Source organism: Folsomia candida, unplaced genomic scaffold (genome assembly GCF_002217175.1).
Source record: "Folsomia candida strain VU population unplaced genomic scaffold, ASM221717v1 Fcan01_Sc002, whole genome shotgun sequence".
NCBI classification, from domain to species: domain Eukaryota; kingdom Metazoa; phylum Arthropoda; class Collembola; order Entomobryomorpha; family Isotomidae; genus Folsomia; species Folsomia candida.
The window spans coordinates 10,055,979-10,065,753 of NW_019091194.1; the positions used below are offsets into that span (position 1 = coordinate 10,055,979).

The 9,775-nt window shown below is 36.0% G+C and overlaps 2 long non-coding RNA genes across 2 annotated transcripts; one reads left to right on the top strand and one right to left on the bottom strand.

Annotated features, from left to right (window-relative positions):
* The first annotated feature begins 2,951 nt into the window (after positions 1-2,951).
* Positions 2,952-3,985, top strand: LOC118434629. The gene is made up of 2 exons (XR_004834150.1): positions 2,952-3,581; positions 3,683-3,985. It is a non-coding gene; the product is annotated as an uncharacterized LOC118434629 (long non-coding RNA).
* A 985-nt stretch (positions 3,986-4,970) lies between these two features.
* LOC118434707 lies at positions 4,971-8,964 on the bottom strand. The gene is made up of 2 exons (XR_004834193.1): positions 8,224-8,964; positions 4,971-7,875 (listed from the first exon to the last, which is right to left on the bottom strand). It is a non-coding gene; the product is annotated as an uncharacterized LOC118434707 (long non-coding RNA).
* Between the last annotated feature and the right edge of the window lie 811 nt (positions 8,965-9,775).

Genomic DNA, 9,775 nt, shown 5'->3' on the forward strand with positions numbered 1-9,775 from the left:
CCACGACCACGACCTCCACCTAAGCAAACTGGCAAAGATCATATCCACCGCTCCGCTGTCTAGCCATCTAAATTAGTTGATTCAACTTTAATGAACCTCTGTCCCACAGAACGGGCATCCAACAACCAATTTACCGAAAATTCACCCAAGCACAATACAATTCAGTTTATGATATTTCATTTCGTGAGGAGCAAGGAAGGAAATTCTCTTAATCCTGCTGGCAAAGCTCATCGGTCTAATTCTCGCTTGCTGGCCTGCCTGGTCTCTTTCCACTTCCTCCACTTCCTCGTCATTTGGGCAAATTCCCTGAGGTAAACGTGAGTGCAATAAAAGGGGGACAGGAATGATGGTTGCTGATGCAGCCCAGCATTTACCTACAAAGCAACAAACTACTTTGTTATGTTAACAGCATGGACGCACCAAAATCTGTTGAATTAATTATTGATGAAAACAAGGAAAGTTTGGTTGCATTCAATCTCATCACAAGCTTTACTTGTGGCTGCACTATCCAACATGCCGGTACTAATGATACTTTAGGGTTGGGATCAAACTTTTATACTTGTATCTCAATGAATCTTTGATTACAAGGGATTGGTATTAAGCAAAGCAAATAAATACAGAAATCACAGACAATACGAGTATGTGCAGTTTTTGTCCATGCTTTTCCTATTTTTGGTTGTTTTAATTTATTTTACTCAAATCAGTGTAAATAGACCGCCTACGTATCATTCTATTCTAGTAAATAAATTCTAATGGATTCTAATCTAACGTAATTCTACAGGAATATGGAGCTAACCAAGCTTAACCAAACGCAGTATATTACATACAAAAATTATATATAACAATCGGTATGAAGAAATGTCAAAGGGTGCTGCGTAAATTAATAACAACTGCATAATTTCAACATGGGTTGTAAAATTAATGATACAACGGCTGACCTATCCCAAAGTCCAACTTTTAACTGCCCCACAAGTTTGAAGGACAAAGACAGCGACAATCCATTCGCAGACCGAGAGCTCAATAAACCCTCCACTGCCATTGTCCATTTACAAGGCTGAAATATTAATGACAATCGAAACGATCATTTTCACTGTTGTGCAAGTCAACATCTAAAGTCAACCGCAATATATTTTTCTCTTCGACTAAAGTCCAGATGCGACAATGACAAAAAAGGACATGAACACGACCCTAAATTGCTGATTAGATGTCATTAAATAATTCGAAATGACCTTTAAGCCAGCGGTTGGTACACCCAAATGGAAACGAAAAGCACATATCTTATTCATGATGGTTGGGTTTTTTCTAGTGTTTTTAGTGTCTCCTGTGAATGCGTGTGTGGCCTTGTCGCTTTAGTTGAATTTACTTTTCCTTAAGCCTTCATCAAAATAGTTTCCTTTACACCGATTCTTGTGGTCTTATGCAATGTAAAAACTTTTCCATTGAAGACTGAGAATTGAAAACTCAGTCTTTCTTGGTTCGTAATTTACGCTCCCTTCGCCTTGTCCATTGTCCCCGTCGCGATTTATGAACTAACCAACCTGACAATGAAGTTCACCGTCTAGTAGGGGCTTGGACTTTACGTGAACATTCTTTTCCTTGAGCAACACATATGTATTTATATATATATTTAGGCGTACAGCCTCGTCTCTGGCTTCCATTTCATGAGGGATTTATGGGGTCCTTGCAGGGTAGTGATTGTATTAAATATATAAACATTTTCATCAATTCATCAGCTAATACAAATCTGGGCTTGTGCTATTTTACTTCGAGGGAAAACCAAGAATAGCGTATATCTCTCGCATTTGGAACGTGTAATGATGGGTCCCTTGTCGGCAAAAACTGGAACTAATGATGAACGAATATTATTGTTGTCGTGAGAGAGCTAAATGAGTGAAAAGAGTATATTCTCAAGAGGGCTCGGTGCTTTACACAGTTGACCTTTAGCTTTCCACTTCATCAAATGGATGGACCCGGGTGACGACAATTTTCCGTGACCGGACCGAATCGAGGTGGACCACCTTTAACTCAACTTTGTGGGTTGATTTGGGTTCTTTTAAGGAAATAGTGGGACAACACTTTGGTGCTCTGGTTATGGGTCTTTTTTAAGAATGTAAGAAATTTTGAAGAGATTTGAAGAGAGAGTGAGTGAGAGGGGAATGCAGCTGTCTATTGAAAAAATGGAGAGGAAAGTGCCAGATGGAATTAGTTTAGTAGGTTTTCAGTTTTTTAAGTAAATGAATGCCAGAAGGCCAAGAATTTCTTAACGAGTTGTCGGGTTGGTTGTTTGGAGAAATGCGATGATGTGCAAACGGCATGTTTCTGGAAAGAATACAATTTTGAGAAAGGACCAAACCTTTTTTAACTGATGATTCCTCAGCCTTACTTTTTCTTTCAGAATAGACGAGAGAGAAATTCAGATTTTATCGGTCACTCGCAGCCACAAATATTTATGTCGGTTGGTTGGATGGTCAATATGATATGAAATTGACATAATGACCTTATCAAATGACTAATCTTCTGCTGGTGGGCCTGATCAAAGATTATTCTTTACGTTAACTTTACTGACCTGATCTATTCTTAAAGTGACAAGGGTTGGTCCATTGGATGAGAATTACATCGACTTGTACCAAAATGAAAATAAATTGTCAAATGGCATTAACCGAGTGGGAATGATCCATGAAGGCTATCAAATTTCAATCTCCTTTTACGCTTACGATGTCCCACTCGCACTTGAAAATTTTCCAAGGGCTCTATGAAAGGCTTAACTCTGAAAGGGCTTCGTTGGGGTTTTTTTGAGGCAGGTCATCTGCCAAGTTCTATGTCAACAAGTTTCTATGCGCTCACCTGGAGTGAGCCAGCGATCTAAAAAAGCACTAAAGGTTCTATATTTAGTTTTAATCCAACGTGGATCATGGAATTTAGAATTGTAATTGATATCAAACTATCCCAAGCAACCTCAATGCGAATTTACTGCGAATTCCAATGCAAGTTTATGCAATTTTTGTGCATAAAAAGTTGTAATCATTAATTTGTACAAGATTCGTGCAAAATGTGTATCAATTTTTGTGCTACTAATAAATTAGCACAAGAAATCCACTAAACTATCACAACTTAATAAGTAGCAAATTATTACAAAGGAACAAGTGAATATTTAGTGCGTATTTGTTAGCACTAAATTTTCATGAGATTTCTTGCACCAAATTCATGCATAATTCGTACGTGGGAAATTGTACAAAATCAAAATGCAGTAAACAGGTGCCAGTATATTTACACGAAATTCGTACCGATTATTCTGTAATCATTTACTACTAAATTAGTAACATTTCTCTATTGGCGATTAAATAAACCCACCTCAAGTCAGTTATTCTTTTTGCCATGCCGTGACATCAACTCCATCATTTCTTCTCCATTTTTAATTTCCAACGAAAAAATTTATTTAGATAGATAGTTAGGGTCGATCTTATGTCGGACAAAAGTTCGTATTCATCAAGTTTGAAGTCGACAAAGGGCCAAGATTGTGCCGTCTACGTGGATTTCAAAAGATTGGACGACTAATGGCGTGTTATATGCCGGAAAATACGGTAATTACATATATACATACATATTGTTGTTAGCTACTTTTGCATTAATATATATTCGGGTTATTTATGTAAATAAAATATACGTTTTGCATAATTTATAGATTCATACGTTGAGAACACATATGTATAAGGAATAAACCTATCGACTCATGTCGACAAACGGCCAGCCTAAATTATCAGCAGAAGAGCCTGAGGTGAATAAGGAAATATTGTCCAGGAATTCATTTTAATTTAGTCTTTCTCTATACTCCGTAAGTACGAATTCTGCAGATTAATTACGATAAATATTTGTGTATCCCAATTTGCAATTATCTTTTAATAAGTGAAGTATTTGGAGATAACATTATTGTAGAAATACAGTAGATGAATTTGTAATAAATAAATAATAATTGAACTATGAGTAATACGTATAAATGAATTTGTATTAATTTCATGCGTACCATTAGCACACAATTAGCAATAGATTCGCACTAAATTCGCACTAGATTCGCACCAAATTCTCACTTCATTAATGCATATTAATCATCACCAAATTTACACAAAATTCTCACATATTTGTTTGTGTTAATTTTGTGCATATTTGGTACAAGTAAACTTGTAGTGACAAATTATTGGTATGAATTTTGTACATGCGACTTGTACAAAATAATCACAAGTCGGCTTCACATTTTCACGGAAAATATGCATTAATCCAGTTGTACAAATTTAGTACAATAGTTGCAGATTTTGGTTGCTTGGGATGCTTTCTCTGCTCGATGGTATGATAAATAGAGTTTCACATGTCACTGATGATGACTATTGATGTCCAGGTTAGGGATAAGGGGTGTGCTATTTCTATCGTTCGTAAATTCCATATACGCAAAGCAGCTGTCCACCTGCTTGGTTCTTGCTTCAATTATATATTAGCTTCATAATAAAGCTAAATTCGAATAATGAAAACTAAATCAAATCAGTCCAGCAGCAGTTCAGCAAATGATGCATTAATGAATTACTACATTTTTTTCAGAGGAGGGGTTTCAAATGTATTCGAGAGGAGGACAAATAATAAAAAGGACACCATTCCCCAAAAAAGGTAACGATTTGTCACACTTCCCAATAACAGTGACACTAATCTTCGGCCATATCCATCGATGGAAGCAAATAAGGTGTGCATACATATTCACTGCTTGGATAATGATGATCAATATAAATCATCAATGAGCTTGTTGTTACACATTCCACATGAGCGACGATGAAAAAGCTCTTTGACACTTTTCCCTCTGACAAAAAAAAACAATGAAAATTTTGGAGGTTCTAATAGTGGATCCGAAGCCTTACATATATAAGTACAAATATATTCGTATTCTTGCGTATTCTGGATACAAGAAATGCATAAACATACAATGGTCGTAAAATTTTAGTTTTATTAGGTCATACATATTTAAAAGGATTTAACTTAAAATACACATTTTCATACATACATATATTTATAATTTTGCAGCACCTTCTCTTGATATACATACTAACAATAAGAAGATACAATGCATGATGTGCACACCTATTTATTGGCCAATCTCATCCTGCAGTGATATTACTGATCATTACAAGATTAAGTCCTTTTGATCTCACTGTTGGCAAATGGGACAATTCCCTGCAAGCATTACACATATTATCATTTCACGTATAAAATGTTATTGCTTGACATTAGTGCAGCCAAATAGTCCAGCCGGACAAAATCGTATAAAAGTGCGTCTTGTACGAACGAATGGTAATAATAAAGGGGGAGGAGGAGGACGGAGGGATAAAGCGCCCTCGCCCTCTCCCAATTTCACTTTGGCTTGGAGCACTTTACTCGCGTTTGGTTGTTCTAACTTGCACCGAGTCACACGACCCTTACCCACCACACCACTACTCACCCGGGCATTAGATCTTTCTCCCGACACCCTCTCCCACCCCATCCCTTTGTACGAGGCGAAAAGCAATGAAGATTACTCTCGAACTAAATAAGGCTCAGCTTTGTTGATACCAATCCCCCACCCAACCAATGACACACAACCATCCAATTTTTTCCGCCATCCATAATCATTACGTACGAACCAGCAAAAAACTGAGGAGCCTGTGTGAAAGTTGTTAATAAGACCGGTCAGATACAATAAATAAGGGTTTCTTGCGTAGACATTTGAGATACATGCATACGCACAACTCTAAAATTTTAGCATGACGCTATTCAGAGAAAGTTCTCTCTGGAGTAAGTAACATACATATATAAGTATTTGCTCCAGACATAAATGCATCAGCCACATTAGTAGATCAGACGCTTGCTTGGGAAGCGATTGTCTCTCAGTCAACATAAAAGTTTTTTAATTGAAGTTGATACCTTTGAAAAGGGAATTCAAAGTGCATTATATGAGGTATCAAAGTCGTCGCATCGACTACTTTACTCCGACGGTCTGCAATTCGTGTTAACGGAAAGTTGGGAATTGTGAAAGCAGCTCACCAACAATTAAGATGATTGAGATTTGATGGGAGAAAGAGAGGGTAGCGCCACTGCCTGAAGAGGGCGAGAACTGATGTCGTTATTATCATCGAAGCCAAAGGAATAAAATTTGTTGAGATGGAATGGATTGGAATTGGATGTGTGCACTTGTGTGTAGTTGATGGGATCTCGTTTCGCACTTTTTGATGTTGTTCCTCTGGATCTGCTTCGGTAGTTCGAAAGCAAGGGTGCAAATGACGAATGAATGGCAATGCACAATGTCGAAATGAAATGAGACAACAAAGCGACGAGAGACGAGAGCGTGTGAGGGGATGCTGGATAAGCACAATTGCTTCAGCGCGCTTCTCTGATCAAACCCAGTATTAGATGAATTCTATTTCAGTAATTGCTTAAACTTTCTGCTCCACCGACACCAAACCAAAGTTACCAAAGACATCGACACTTGTTAAGTGGATGAGGATGGAAGAGAATAAGAGAGAACCATGAGAAGTGTTAAATTCCCAATCTCCCTTCATGCTCAAATCTGAATGCAAGGGCTGCCTGTGAGTGTTTCACGTCCACTTGGCAAAATCGATGAACTGAATAAGGTAAACCTGATCAGATTAATAACATGAAATGGAGGAACGTAAGCATTTATTAGTTTCATTTGCCAGAGTTTATCTTGCTCATACTAATGGTGTGAAAATAAATGAGGAAACCTATCGCAAGTAGGATAAGGGCAAAGTGATGTAATGGAAATTGGTGATTAGTGACGTAATGTATCTGCGGATGGATAAAGTTGAAAAATTAAGAGACACGTGCCATCACAAAGACTTAACGACACACCACAACTGCAAGCGGAAGATTTTCACTTTACAAATAATTCACCAGAGCCAAATTATATTTACCTTAAAGGTTTACTAAAAAAGTTTTTCCTATGTTTACATAAGCTATGCATGTTATAACTAAAAGCTTAATTAGAGAAAGAGTTTTAAAACGTATGCAACTCAAATCTAAAGAGAAAGAAAGGAAGTCAAAGATTGTAGCTTAATATATGTACAAATACATATTAAATGTCCTTGGTAAATATAAACACACAAAGCAGTCAGAAATACGCTTCAGGCAACAAGATTATGTACTATCGATGAAGCGTGAGACCAAACTAGAGCAATGTGATAAAAATGACATGCACATGTAATCTATTATATGGAAATGCAAGCACAATGCAATTCTGCATTTATCTAATAACTGATAGTCTGACTTCTTGGGCTCTATTCGACGTGCAGGTGTCCAAGATAAGAAGTCGCAGTGTTACCTATTTAAATGGTATCAGCAGACCAGTAGGAGAATTGCTTACCATACACATTTAGTAGCAACTGACAAAAATCGATGTCTGAAACTATTTTGATTTGTGATGAAAATCTCGGCTTGTTATTGCTCGTCCATGTCTTCGATAGCACGATCTCATGAAAACAAATATTTTCTTTCTTTGATTGGGATGAGTAGTTGGAAAGTGAAAGAATGAGTCAACAAAATCAGTCCACTTGAAACCCGTTCATCTTCATGGCTTTCTTAGTACCTACTTCCTAATAATTGTCAAGATTTTATGTATACGTCTGTGGCAACTTATACAGATACTCACTGGTTGAGAGAACCTGCAATTAATCTTTAGCATTTGTTGACGTACGTCCTTTCATTGCTACCAACTAATTCACACAAGATGATGGGACATGCTTATAAATTTCCTTTGTCTTCTAAACCTGAAAATCGGTGTTCATTGCCGTAGGAGGACCAATTCTGGACTTGATATATGATGATTCTTCGTCTGATGAATCAGCCCTACATAAATAAATGTGGATGTTGAACTTAAGGCAACACTTATGTATGTACATATACCCAACTTTATAGAATGAAAGCATTTTCTCCGGAAAATTTTCAGCACATTTCAATGTCAAAATTATCTAAACACATTTGAAATGAGCAAAACTTTAATAATTATTCGTCAGAATGAGGTCAACCATCAACTATTTGACATTAAATAATTATTCCACGTATAATGTCAACGATAATTTTTAAATGGCCTTGTTTAACTAGAATCGTTGCATAAATGAAAATGAAATAAAGAAATGCATTTTCTCATGTGGCTTTTTAATAATATGAATTTTTATAAAATAGATAAAAGCTTACTTGAATTTTCTACTAAAACAGCAGTGGACAAATTGCACCATGTCTCGTCGCCCGCATAGTAATTTACCGAGTTCGTTAAAATTTGACCCCAACAGTGATTTTATTGTATATTCAATGATATTTCGTTTCATAATACATATGCAGCCCATCCTACTGCATGTGCATATTAAAATCATAATTACTGGCATATTGGCTTTGTTTAATTTCGTATTAATGTTACAATTTTATTACCTAATAAAGTCTATTATATTTCCAGATCTATTTAACGATGAAAGATGCAGTGGCTAGGAAATCCTGGCGTATTTAGACGTACGTGAATTCATCGTGCCTCTTATCTTAAATATTTGTTATTTAAGTTTAAAATCAGTTTTTACAAGTGCTAATCTCATCTACGTCTACGCCTTACATACATTTACATGTTCTACTCTGTCAAACAAATAGTTTAAGAAGTGTATAATCTATTTTACGAATGATTTCCTTAATTGCTGGATCACAATCAATTTCTCGCAAAATGCTTTACAGAAAACACAATTCTGGATAAAGTTAAAATTTGGGCGGATATTGTGTAACCGACGTTTAAAAATATTATAAACAGTGATGAAAATTTATAAATAATTAAAAATGACAAAAACGTATAACTGTAGTTTCTGTCAAGTGAATAATTTAAAATTTAAAATTTAAATTACCAATTGATGTCAGTACGGACGGCTGGAATGGAATTACCAACCAACCAGGATGAGCGTTTACAACATACCTTCCTTCATAATATAAGAACTGAGTGACGCAGCATTAAAAATTTGAGCTATTTATGAATTTAATTGTCAAGTGGATTATTTTGCAATTCATAGAGCTGGGAAATATTGATATAATGCTCTCCATCACTATTTCATGCAATGTTACCTTTGTGCAATATTTGTTTATCGGAATCGTAACACCTGATGTTGCGTTACTTCATAGTTGCTTCTGAAAGAAACTGGATAAAGTGTTGTCAATTTCTCCATGAATTGAATCCACCACCAGCGTAAAGAGCTAAATATGCATGATAATGGATGTACTCAAAAATAATTCAGAACTGGATTTTCCTAACGAGTATTATACCCCAAAAGATAATCAAAATTGACAAACAAGCTATATGCACACGTTATGAAAATACAAATACGCGTGATCACGACGTAAGCCATGCATGGTTTTCAGGAACCCGACTTTGAACTTAAAATTTGAGTATTTTTAGGACAAAAGTTATAAAGTAAAGAATTAAACTAACTCGTCATGAATGATTCACATTTTGAATGACATGCAATATAGTGATCGTTACATTGTTGTGTGCACCACCTTCACCTTATCTAGTTCAGCTTTATCAAACTATTATTGCATCCCGGATAGGAATGATTTTGTATTCGTTACCAATTCAATTCACTACAATAACCGACTGAAAATTGTGTGCTGACATGAATGCTTAATCAACATAACCAATATGAATACGAGGAATCATTTAATTTTGGTGGTTTGTTACGCCATGAAAAGCAATGCCGTGGATTAAAAAATATTAATA